This window comes from Molothrus ater, chromosome 1, assembly GCF_012460135.2.
Source record: "Molothrus ater isolate BHLD 08-10-18 breed brown headed cowbird chromosome 1, BPBGC_Mater_1.1, whole genome shotgun sequence".
Taxonomy (NCBI): Eukaryota; Metazoa; Chordata; class Aves; order Passeriformes; family Icteridae; genus Molothrus; species Molothrus ater.
Window position 1 is genome coordinate 118,436,683 of NC_050478.2, and position 12,621 is coordinate 118,449,303.

The window sequence follows — 12,621 nt, forward strand, 5'->3', positions numbered from 1 at the left end:
GCAGCAGTTATTTGTGTGCTTTTAGAGCATGTCAGCATGGCTTTCAGTGAGAACAAGAGGTTCAAAGAAACAGGAGCTAAGTTCAATCAATTGAAGGAAAATGTAAGAGGCACTTACTAAACTCAAATCCTTCCTTCAGATGTGCTCTGGGGTGGGTTTTATCACAGCGTCTCCATTTTTAGGTTTAACATACTCTTTAAAAACACAAAAGCCTCTTAAAATAATGTGACTGTAAAGGTAAAGAAAGAAAAATTTTGATCAATATATTTTTTTGTTGTGTGTTAGGGGTGAGATCTGGATAAGACAGAGCTGCATTTCTCCAAAAGATTGATGCCAGTGAGAAATGGCACAGGTTATGTTATGTTTTTAATAATTTACAATATTATTTAGGTCTCTTTAGGCAGACACTTTTGTCCCTTGAGAAAATCCAGGTATAGCAAATGCAACGTAGAAGCAGGCTGGGGTTCTCAAGTTTTTGCAAGACCTGTACAACCTGCCAGTTTCTTCTCCATTTTTTTCCTCACTCCTGGCTCTGAGCATGGTCTGCAATGTCTCACACAAGCTTGTTTCTAAGCCAACATGGTCTTATTACCCCACTTTGCTCATAGATCCTGAGTGATGTGTGAGAGGGCTTGCAGTAATGCAGGGAACACTGTGAGACAGTCGGATGGCTTGATAATGAGGAATATAAACTATCACAGATACATAAACCAAAAAACACTTCCCTCAGCACTTCACATGCAGAACTGACTGCCTAGGAATATAAAAGTCCTTTCTCCAGAGTCACTAGCTTCTGAGTGAAATGTCAGCTGTCACTCCTGAAGGAGATTGCAACAGAAGAAATCTTGGCTTCTCACCAGAGGGGTGAAAAAAGAAAGACAAGGAGGATATCAGGTACATGTGGATTAGAGATTTTTGTTTAGTGTTATAGTTTGAGATTAGCATACCCTTCATAAGAAAAGTGTTCATATTTGACTCACTCTGCAAACATCAGGAGCAAACAGAAATTTTAGTGAATCACAAAATAACATTGTCTAGAAATAAAAAGCACTATTGAGGCCCATTTCCTCTCCTCTGACTTGGGTTGAGTGCTCTTGCCCTTTGGCCTTGGTGATCTCAAACCCAGGCACCTCCTGAAAAGCAATTACCGCTGCTCTGAGGTAGCTCAGGGGAAGCAAAAGCATGCCCAGAGCATGATGCACCCACTGCAATAGAGCACCTTCAGGCTTCTGGGGACATTCACCTTGTTCCCTTGTCTATAAAGGGAGTGCAGACAGCCACCTTTGCCTGGCCACTGGATTCTTAGACAGCAATGTGATGTGAGAAGAATCCCCTCCTCAGTGAGTGACCACAGCAGAGAGGTCAGCAGCTCTAAGTATGGTAATGCAGAGGGGTGATGTTAAACTGAGGGTATGGCTCTTACCCCAGGTATTTCTGAAGATGTCCAGCTACAAACGTGGAAGGACACACACTAGATGTAGATCAACTTTCTACCACAGTGCAGTGTTTCATTACCACTTTGTCAGAAGGCAGTAAGGATTTTTTGCATTGCTGAGTTCAGCAAACATTTCCACATCTCACAGTAGCCCTTCATTTTTGATCCCTGTGATCAGACATGCATTCTTACAGTCTGACTACTTCAGGTGAACTCAGCTCATCTGAGATGCCAGCAATCATGTGTACATCACACTTCCATTTCATCTTTTGGTAGTCTGGATACAAAAAAATCTGTGTCTGACAGTTATAAATATTATGGATTCTAGGACAACTGAGAGAAATAGAAAATAAAAATTCAGGGGATCTTACTCTGCCTGAAGGTGATAAGTCACTTTAAGAACAAAATACATTTGCCTATTATTCCACAGCAGACTGAGTTTGCTAGAATAATCATAGAGAACCTCAATTAAAGTGAGTTATAAAAATCAATCTAAATAAATCAATTAAATACAAAAAGTATGTTGTAGATCAGGATGAATAATTAAACTGATAAGGATTTCAGCTATCTGCCCTTGCTTCTGACCCCAGAAGTCTTCAAAATTCTCTCCTTCACTTTTAATTTCTCTTTCATTTTTCAATCACCTTGCTCTGGGAAGGAAGTCACATGCTCCTGTCACAGAGATTTTCTGTAGTGCACCTCAATCTTACAGCAGAGCTCCACCTATAACTTGCACCAGATTGTCCTACAGTCCTGAGAGAGAGAGAGTAAAGCACCTTAAATTCCCAAACTTTCCATGGGGGAAAACAGCATCAGAGGGTGAAGAAATTTATCAGGTATCTCTCCAGGAACTGTGTAAGAAGCAGGAGTGAATCTTGCATTATCTGAGACCAAGTTCTTTAGCTCAACCAGAGGACTATTTTCATTTACAACTTCATATTACTACTCTTGATCCTAGATATCTGCTCACAAGACATAATTTTATGGGTTTGGGGGTCCCAGCAGAAGGAAACATTCCTCAGGAATATCCTCTTGGTTCCACCATGTCTGGGAGGAGCACAGCCGTTCCCAGCAGCTTGCACACGGGTGGATTGGCAGGGATGGCTGAGCCCCAGTTGAGCAGGGGCAGCGTGCACTGCTCAGGAATCCCAAGCATGGCCCTGCTGCCCCAGCCAGAGCCTTCCCTTCGCCCAAAGCCCTGCCTGTTCTGGGGGATATTCCCACCAGTGAGGGTCACACGGGGAGGAGCTGCTCCCATACCCTCTTGGACAACACCAAAAAGCATTTCTGGAGGCCTCACAGCATTGCTCTCTTCTTCTGAGCAGGGAAGGGACTTGCAGGAGCTGTGAGACGCATGCAGGCAGGAAAGTGCTGAGCCTCTCTCCTTCTGACAGCCCTCATCCAGGGAGGCAACAGCTGACCTTTATATTTACCTCACAAGACTTGTCAGCTGCTATTCTTGCTCTCAAATAAGGGCTGGAGAGGGCTGCACAGGCACGTGCATGAGCCCTCTATGCTGTTAATGATCATGCTGGAGGAGCTAATCTCACACTTATTGGTAGCAACAAGGAAATCCATCAAACAGGCATGTCCCAGGAGCGCCGAGCACCTGATATTCCTGGTTGTCTCGGTGTCTGGGTACATTTGGCCATGAAAGAGATTTTGCTGGCTAGCTGAGTGCCCACTTTGTCTGTCTATCCTTGGTGCAGAGTGAGGCAAGGACAAGGATTTGGGTTTGCATCTGGCATGCATCTGGAGCAAGCCACTGGGATAGCCAGGTTCACTTCAGTTCAGAGGGGCAGAGGTACGGACGCACAGACACGATGGACAGCAGGGTATGGCTGCAGTGAGCAAAACAGGGGAGCTGAGCCAGGGGAGGACACTGGGCACAGGGAAGAAGAGGAAACCAGGGTGGACCTTCAGGGAAGAGCAGGGAGAGAATTCCACAGTGCCTCTCCCCAGGAACTGTCCCAGGAGGTTAGAGCCCAGAACTGCCCCTGAACGTGGGGCTGGGAGGGGAGCACAGAGGGGAGCCCACAATGCTGGAACCATATTATGGATGCTGTTGGCAGGCTTGTTCCAGGAACTCTGTGAAGAACTGTCCACAAAGGGCCAGGAGCAGATGAGAGTTGTCTGCCCAGCGAGGATGTTCCTATGGGAAAGACCACTGGGCTAGAAATGGCTTCAGCCTTCAAACATATCACTGACACCAGGGACCTGCCTTGATCTTATCATGTGCAGCACCAGGGCTCTCACTAATCAGCCAGTAGTGTCAGCAGCAAGGTTTAGTGCATTTTGCTCTGATGTTGTAGCCATGTCATGAGCATGGGGGAACCAGGCAGCTGGGGTGATGGATCTGAGCACTACTAGAAAATTCAAGAGAAATATTTGAGCACAACTGAACTGTTGTGGCATTTTCTCCAGTATCCAGGCAGAAGAGATTTGAGCAAACTTCTGGATCTATGTTCTTTTCAATGGTCAACCCACTGCTCTCCTGTTGGAGAAAAAGGTAATGGAATAAATGCTGGAGTTTGAATTTTCAGGAAGTGAAACCCTCATTCAATTGCAAAACATCCACCACATCTGCTTGTTGTGAGCCAGGATTTCCTTCATAATCATAGAATCACAGAATAGTTTGGCTTGGAAGGGACCTTTTAAAGGTCATCTAGTCCAACCCCCTTGCAATAAGCAGGGACACCTTCCACTCAATCAGAGCCCCATCCACACTGATATTGAAGGTTTCCAGGAAGGGGGCATCTGTCACCTCTCAGGGCAACCTGTTCCAGTTTTACCACCCTCATTGTAAAACAATTCTTCCTTGTATCTAAGTTAAAGCAACCCTCTTTTAATTTAAAACCATTACTCCTTGTCCTATTGCAACAGGCCCTGCTAAGAAGTTTCTCCCCATCTTTCTCATCAGCCCCCTTTAGGTACTGGAAAGAGCCCTAACGTTTCTCCAGAGCCTTCTCTTCTCCAGGCTGAACAACCCCAACTCTCTCAGCCTTTCCTCATAGGAGGGCTGCTCCAGCTCTTTGAGCATCTTAGTGGCCCCCCTCTGGACCCACTCCAACAGGTCCATGTCTTTCCTGTGCTGAGGACCCCAGAGCTGGATGCAGTAATGCAAAACACATGATATATTCACATGCAAGAGTATGTACAGCATGGGAATGAGACTGAAAAATGAAAACTGACTAAAGGGGGAAAATGATCAGTGAAATTAAAGGACTTCTGTGATACCAAGGGCAACTCCTGCCCTGGAATCTTGCTATGACTTCAACTGTTGCTTAAAAAAATTTAAAAAAACCCCCAAACTTCAAGCTTAAAGACATCATCCAGCTATATCATCAGGGCTGAGAATCCCCAGATAAACACCAGAAGAACTGAGTGAGAATTAATCTTTAAAAATTTTATTATTTGGAAAACAGTCTCAATATCTGGGGGAAAGAGAGATGAGGGCAGAACAATTTGGAGTACTTGAGATGTTGCAACTGCATTCTCACTCCTTTCAAGTGAGGAAATATGGGAAGAAATACAAACACACTATCTATCCTGAATGGCTGGGCAACGAGCTATATATAGAACCTGCTCTGTCCTACTTAAGTTATGACTAATGCTAAACAATTAGAAATTCAGATGTCTGAATATTTGAAGTAGCAAACATCTCTAATGCACCATTTGTTGTTCATTAAAAAATAGAGGAATCAAAGTCTCTCTAAGCTCTGACTAGGCTGCACTTAACAGGTGCATGTTGCTGGAAGTGGAGCCCCATGAGACTAATTGCAAGGGATAATGAACAAGATGAGGCGTTTCTTGGAAAAAAAGATTGTTGTCTTTGTAATGACCATACTCATGACAGAGACTGAAAATTCTTCAGGGAAGAGACTTTCATTTTTGTACCATGCCTGCCTGGTGTCTAGCACAGCAGTGCCCCAATCTGTGACTAGGAATCCTAAGTGCTACTGCAATTCAAGCAGTACATTATAGTAAATAGTAGTATTAAATTAGCTGGGTACATGAAGTTGGTTTTCATCAGCATCTCTGGTGTACAGGATCAACAAGCATTTCTCTAAGCCAGAGAAACAGTGGTTTTTATTTGAAAACACTTCATTTTTAGGAGAAGACAATGCTAATACAAAACTACAGTTTACTCTTAGGATTTTGGCAGGATTTTTTGTCTGGTCCTCCTAATTCAGGGCTGCAGTGTATGGACTAGGTTTTGATACAGCCAAGATGAAAGAATGGGTGAAGGAATCAAAGTACAGAATAAAACCACAAATCTTGCTGGCCAATAAGTGAAGAAATTATGAGTTTCCACCAGGCAAAATTCCCACATTTCTCAGCCATTCCCGCCATTCCCCAATATCACTGTGGGTTGCTGTAATTGCAAAGCATGCACTTAATGAATTTATTCACTGGTGGTTTCCTTCTGCTTTTTACATTAGAGATGTTGTAGCAGGGGCTATGGATGGCACTGCCACACACACACCACCATATATTATTTTGTCAGTATCACAGGAAAATTTTAGTCTGAAGGGAAATACTGCCTTTATTCTTAACTCCTGATACTGGAAGAGCAAAGTCATGTAGCAACGAGGTACTGTTGTTGCCCTTTTACAAGCAGGACTTTCCAAGAATCTTAGAAGCAGGTATATCTTTGGCCTGGGAATGTCATGAAGAGCCCTTCTGTTCTATCCTTGTGGATATGAAAATCTAGTAGGATAGATTATTAATACTCCTAAGCACTAGGTTTTTGACTTCTTCTGCACCAGAATAGAGTGATGCCAGTGGCCTGACATCAGCCCTGATATCAGACTACTTGATAAGAAGCAGATCTCAAACTGTTTTGCAAATAGTTAAGCACTGAAGTTAATGAATAGCCATATAGAACAGATATTGTTTAGCACCGAAATGCCTTCTGTTCTGAGATAGTCCAACACTACCCAGAATCAAGCCCACAGACTGGGCTAAAACTAGCACCAGGACTCGTTTGAATGCTGCATCCAAGCAAAGCTGCAGGATGGGTGGGTTACAGGCAAGCCCAGCCCAGGCAATGGGCACAGAGGTGCTTGGACTATCAAGTTTGTTTCCCACTGCTCTGACAAAGCAGTTACATCTCGTGTAAGAGCCTTGCTGAAGGCTGGTGGCTCCTCACGTGTCTGTTCAAGAGCAGGTGCATGGGTTTGGAGCAGCAGAGGCTCAGCACTATCACTGTGTGCTGCTGTGCATGCCCTGGTATCACCAGTAAAACTGAAACTTGGCTAAAACTAGCTGGGTAAATGCCAGGAGCTCTTCAACACCCATCTCTGACATGACCTAGCTCATTGTAAAGGACAGAGAAAGGATGAAATCTTTGAGTTCGCTGCTGAAGTGGAGAGTCACAGTTGCCTCTTCACAACAGTTGGCCTCAGGTCCACAGCTCCTCCTAGGATGCTTTCAAATGGGAGAAGATAGATGCTAGCAGAGGAGCCAAAGCTTTTTTTAATCTTAAAAAATAACATCAGAACAGTAATCAGTAAATAAAGTCTAATTTTAGGCAATACTTGAGCTGACAGTGTATCTTTTGAGTCAGCCACATATAAGGGCATACAAAGGTTGGGAATGTCCCTATAAGGCTTTTCCAGTTCCTTCACTGAAAGCTGTGTGAAAAATAATTTTAGAGGAGCCAAATTTAAGGTGTTAACAGTGAGTGCCATTGACCTTTGAGTGTTGCTGTAAGACAGCAGCATGAATAATAATAATAATAAACTCCCTAAGGTTGCCTCTCTTCAGTTTTCTATGAGTCTTGTCCCCGAGGAAGATTTAAAAAATTGGTGGCTCCACCAGACAGCTCATCTGACTCTCCAAGGGATGCCACCCCAGGACAAGGGCTCAGCAATGCCTCTGCCATGAGATTTGGACTCTGAGGGACCTAGAAACACATCTAGTAAAAGGTTTATCACAAAAGCACTTGGAGCTGAGTCAGGATTGCTCTTAGGCTTGAGACTGAAAAGGGTCTCTGCTGCTAGGGGAAGGAGAAGGATCCCTGGGCATAGTGTAGGGAGTAGATCTCAGTTCCTTGTTTGCCCTATCTAGATTAGTGATCCTGAATGGGAAAAGGTTCTGGTTTTGACTCAGAGGGGATGAAATTTTGCATCCTGAAATCTAAGGCTTTGACACTGACTGTAATTAAACTTTTTTTGGCCTCAAAGTGAAAAGCACACACTCTCCTCCTATTTGTCTTGGCAGAGCTTTTGGCAGAGCTGTGTGATGGAGGCTGGCTGACTGTTGCAGAATAGCAATGGGAAGGAGATGTCAGTAAGAAGAAACTGGTGAACTGGAAAAAAAGGGCATCAGTAAATGAACTGGCTTCTAAATGGCAACAGGTGATTGAACTGCACCATCATGTCTTTATCATGTCAGCAGGAACAATGCAGTAGGCACATATCTGTGACTCAAGACACCCTCCAATTTCACCACTACAGTGACTGTGCCTAAAAGGCAGGATTTCTCTCTGGATCCTTTCACTATTTCTATTAATGAATAAATCTCAAATTGAAGAAATGAACATGAAGCAACATTGAGAGATTCACAACCAACCAACATTTCCAGCAGAGCCCTATTTAGACCCAGGAAACACTCAAGGAGGTCCTCCAGGGAACAAGAAAAGAAGGCATTTATCCACTCTGAGACAGCAAGAATTGTGCAACATGGGGGTTTTTTTTTGGTGTTGTAACTGGGTAGTATGTCTCTTGCTGCAGACACACATACTCCCTCCTTGGGCTATTTAGTGACATGTGAAAACAAACTTCTAATAAAAAGTATGTCCTACAAACATGTTGGACATATATACATACCTAAGGGGTAGGTATCCCAGTTTTATGCCCTCATGACAGGTGTTCACTTCAAAAAATGAGTTACATGACAATCCCTAAATAAATACATTAAAGTCAGCACCAAGCTGAGTCAAATCTGCTGATGGAAAACAAGGCAGTATCTGACTCTTCTTTTATACAGAAGGAAAATGAAGTCCCAGTTTGGGATCAAGGCCAGATTTTAAATCTTGAACACCATCCTGAAGTGCAACCTTGTCTCTCTGCATGACTCTGCTTGAGATAACACACAGAGCTTGAGGCAGAGCTGCCTCGTGCTCCAAAGAACCAATGCCATAGCTTAAATATCTTCACACATTATCTCTCATTATGACTGGAGCCACAAGAAATAGCTTCCCATCTGCATGTACTTCCACCACAGTATCCTAGAGGTCCTGTTTAGTTTGACTTCAGTGCTCCAAGATTTGGACATCAGTGCTGCCAGCTGCAGAGGAGTTGCAGACAATAGTCTGGTGCATCTCTTCATGCCCATGGACACCTGCTGATAACCTTTCTCTGTTCAACAACAAAACCAAATTGTCTACTTATCCTTCAGCCTCCAGTTATGGCTAGGGTGTGGCTTGAGACAGACTAAGATGTTTTCAAGAATCTAAACTGAAGTAAATCTTCCAGCAACTTCTTCCTTCTGACAACAAATGCTGTGATATCATGACATGTATAATTCCTAGTGGTTTTGGAGAAATAAAGAAATATTTTGACAGCACAGTTTCAAATGGGGCACATACATATTTCACACTGTAAATAACCTGGCCTTCTCCAATTTGCCAATTTACAGCATCAGTATCATGCCACTCACTACCAAGGACACCAGTCTCAGACTGTATCTCCCAGATGGATTTTCCCTCAGGAACTAGCCATAAACTAGATGTGTCTTCAGTTGTGCCATGCTTCTGAGAGCTGAAGAAGTAGCAACTATTGCAGTGCCTACCATATCTCACAAATACAGCACAGGTCTGTCATTCACTTGCCAGTGCCTTCCACCAAACATCTCTGTCTGCCTCCTACTCCGTGTCCTAGGGCCTGATCATGCAGCCCTGTGCTCAGGGGCTCTGATGGAAAGCAGTCTGTGGCTCAGGGACTTGGCAATCCAGAGACAGGTTTTGTGTTTCATACAATAGAATTTTAATGGGATAGTACAGGATTTTGTTTTGTGAACCTGTCTGAGCAAAGATTGATTGAGAAGTGCTGTGTCTGTGAATGACATCTGCATTAAAAATAAACAAGCCCCATAACAGATCCTAACACGTACATGACTGTGATAGGAAAAAGAGAACTGCAGCTATACAACCCATCTGTAAAACTGGCAAGATCCCTTTTCTCCTAGGAAAAATATCTTTGCATCTGACATTGCTGCCCTTACACTGAAAAAGGAAGGAATTGATTTTATAATTGACTGTAGAAGCCCTGATTCTTCACAATATAAACAATACAGACAATCATCCACAGCTCAGCTTTCCAATGGAAATACCAGAAATTCCAACAGTGTTTTGTAAGGCTGGTAGGTTACTTGCTTTGTGCGTCTAGCTAAGGAAATAACATCTCTTAAAAAAGATAAGAATGGAATTATTTTTATCCAAAAAAAGGGGCTAAGCTTTTTGATTTCCCATTATTCATTTATTTGGCTGGAATCTTCCCATACCTACAGGTGGGAGCCAAGAGGTGGTGCTAGAACTCAGCTGTCTTGTACCCAGCAAACATCTATTCCATCTGGTTTTCAGGTAAAAGATGGCTGGATTTCTTGGGCTTTACTCTCTCAGCTCTCTGTGCTTTTAGGAAGACTATACCCTGCTTTGTAGTTTTAGGAGCTAGCTATTCTGAAAAGCAATCACCCTTTATTCTTCCTGCTCATTTCTAAAGTTCTTGAAAACTGTACATCCAGAAGCAGTCATTATCAATATAATGAGAACACCTACCTCAAATGCAAATATTCATGAGTTAATCTCATCTCATGGTCCCTAAGCTGAGCACTAGAGCCACACACTACCAAATATGCACGAGTCAAAAAATGCTTACAACTGACACCAGGGCTTTCATCAGTGATAATGTTCCTACTTCAGGGATGGAGCACCAGAAGCTCTTTCAGTGACAGGGAATTGCCCTGCATTTCAGGTTCAGGACCTTGAGTAAGACAGCAAGAACAAGGCCAGAGTGAGTTACAGCATCAGTGACAGGAGCATCTGCCATGGCTGCAGCTTTTCTTGACCTGCTGGTGAATGGCTGAACTGAGGAGCCAGTCCTTTCAGAATTGTTCCCTCTGTGCACCACCCTCAAAAGGAAACTTCCATGCTGCAGTGGAAATTTGAGCAATGATAGGAAGAGCAGGTACATCTTGGCTGAGAGAAACCCAGAATGAGGTTTCAGTGGTAGGTTTGCATCACAGAGCTCTCTCAATCAAAGAAAGAGACCACAAGAGCAGTGAACAGCCATTTCCATGATCAGCTAACAGTACTTGTGACTTGTTACCTGCACCACCCTTTAGCAACTGATTTTAAAAGGCCTCCAAAAGAACCCTCCTCTTGCAGCTTGCTGTGCATTTCTATATTGAACGCCATTAAAATCTGGGCAATTGCACCTCCTTCATCAACTTTAATCTGTGACAACAGACCACAAAGGACTGTTAATACTGAATCAACAAGAGGTAGCTAATAAAATGTAGCATCATGGTCAATGGTTAGGTAATTCCTTTAAGAGCTCCTAAACAATTAGGTGATAGAATGCTTGAAGTGAAATTCTCACAACCTGCTCATGAATAAGCCTGGATTCATTTCATCAGAAAAAGAGCATACTGAGATAAAAAATTCAAAGGCTAGGACATTACGTAGTTTGTCATTGTTATAGTCTGATATCATGCATACAATATTGCATTGTTATGAGCTAGACCCATTTTCTTTGGGACAAATGGCCACCTTCCATTTTGGGATAAATGTAAGCATCAATTGTAGTACTCTAGGGAATCAGACAATAAGCAATACTATTTTCTGTCTCCAAAATGTTCACCAATAATGCCATGTACCAGTATAACAAGCGGGGGAAGTTTATTGGACATTGGTTTTGGAAGGCTGTCCTTCTGAAAGAGGCTGAGAAGACTAAAGCTGCTCAGAAAGAAAAGCAGAAAAGCTCATGCCATGATCAGAGCAAGCTCTGGGCACACAGCTCCAAGTACTGCAAATCTGACCTGGCGCCTGCCAGTATTGGATCAAAAGTGCTGCAGCCACCTGGTGCAAAGTGCTGCTGGATCAAAATTCTTCAAAAGCAAGTTAATTTTGTACCAGCGGGGTTTGTGCTGCTCTGGGTATCATCTGTTCCCCCAAAAGCTGGCACAGAAGATGGAGGCAGTATAAATACCAAGGCACGTGATGTGAGTAATTTGACAGAAATGGGAGCGTATATTCATGCTCCAGCTGGATCAGTGGGTGATCTGGTGGTGAGCAGTTCTACCAGCAATGAATGTGGCATCACCACCAAAAAAAGAGAGGGGGCTTTCAGACTGAGAACTGCCTGAAAAAGGAGTCCAAAATACAAACAATTATCCTTTGTTGCTTTATTCTTTCACCAAGGTTTTGACAAAGAGACACCATTTTGTCAGCTTTTATCTTTCATGTGCTCTGGACACTTGTCCAAATGGGGAACAATAGTACATTTAGACAACAGAATATTTTGCTTAAAATAACCCATTTGGCAAAACATACCCAAGTTTCATAATAAAACAGCAATAGCCTAGTTCTTTAGTATTTTTAATTAACTAAGACTAATGAATTTCAAATAAGACACAAAACAACAGATAAAGTGTTTTGAGCTCTCATGGTCCTGCCCTCTGCCAAAGAACATATGACTTAACTAAGTCACAAGATTAGGAGATCTTTCTTTCCTTTTTTCCCCTAAATTAATTCTGTTACTGAGCTATGTCTGAAAGGCCATATATATATATATATATGTATATATTTATATATATATATAAAATAGGTATCATTATAGTAGAATGTCCTTCACAATTTAGGGTTTGCCCATGGCTGAGTGGAGACAACTGGTGGATGTGTTTATTCCATCAGAAATACCTGAGCTCCCTTTTTCAGGTGAGTTCTTAACTAGCAATTGATGCACGCTTGCTAATGCAGGATCACAAGAACCACCTGCTCCAGGGGTGATCTAGGGAAAATTTTGTAGTTCCTGGGCTTTCTGCTCACCATTGTGTTTTTGAGAAGTTTAATTTTCTTTTTGTGGACAGCCACTTCCACTCTTGTGTAAGGAATAAGAGCTAGATTAAGGCTAAGACTTAGAAGACCCATGCTCCTTTCCTCTCCGGTCCTGTTGTCCTCT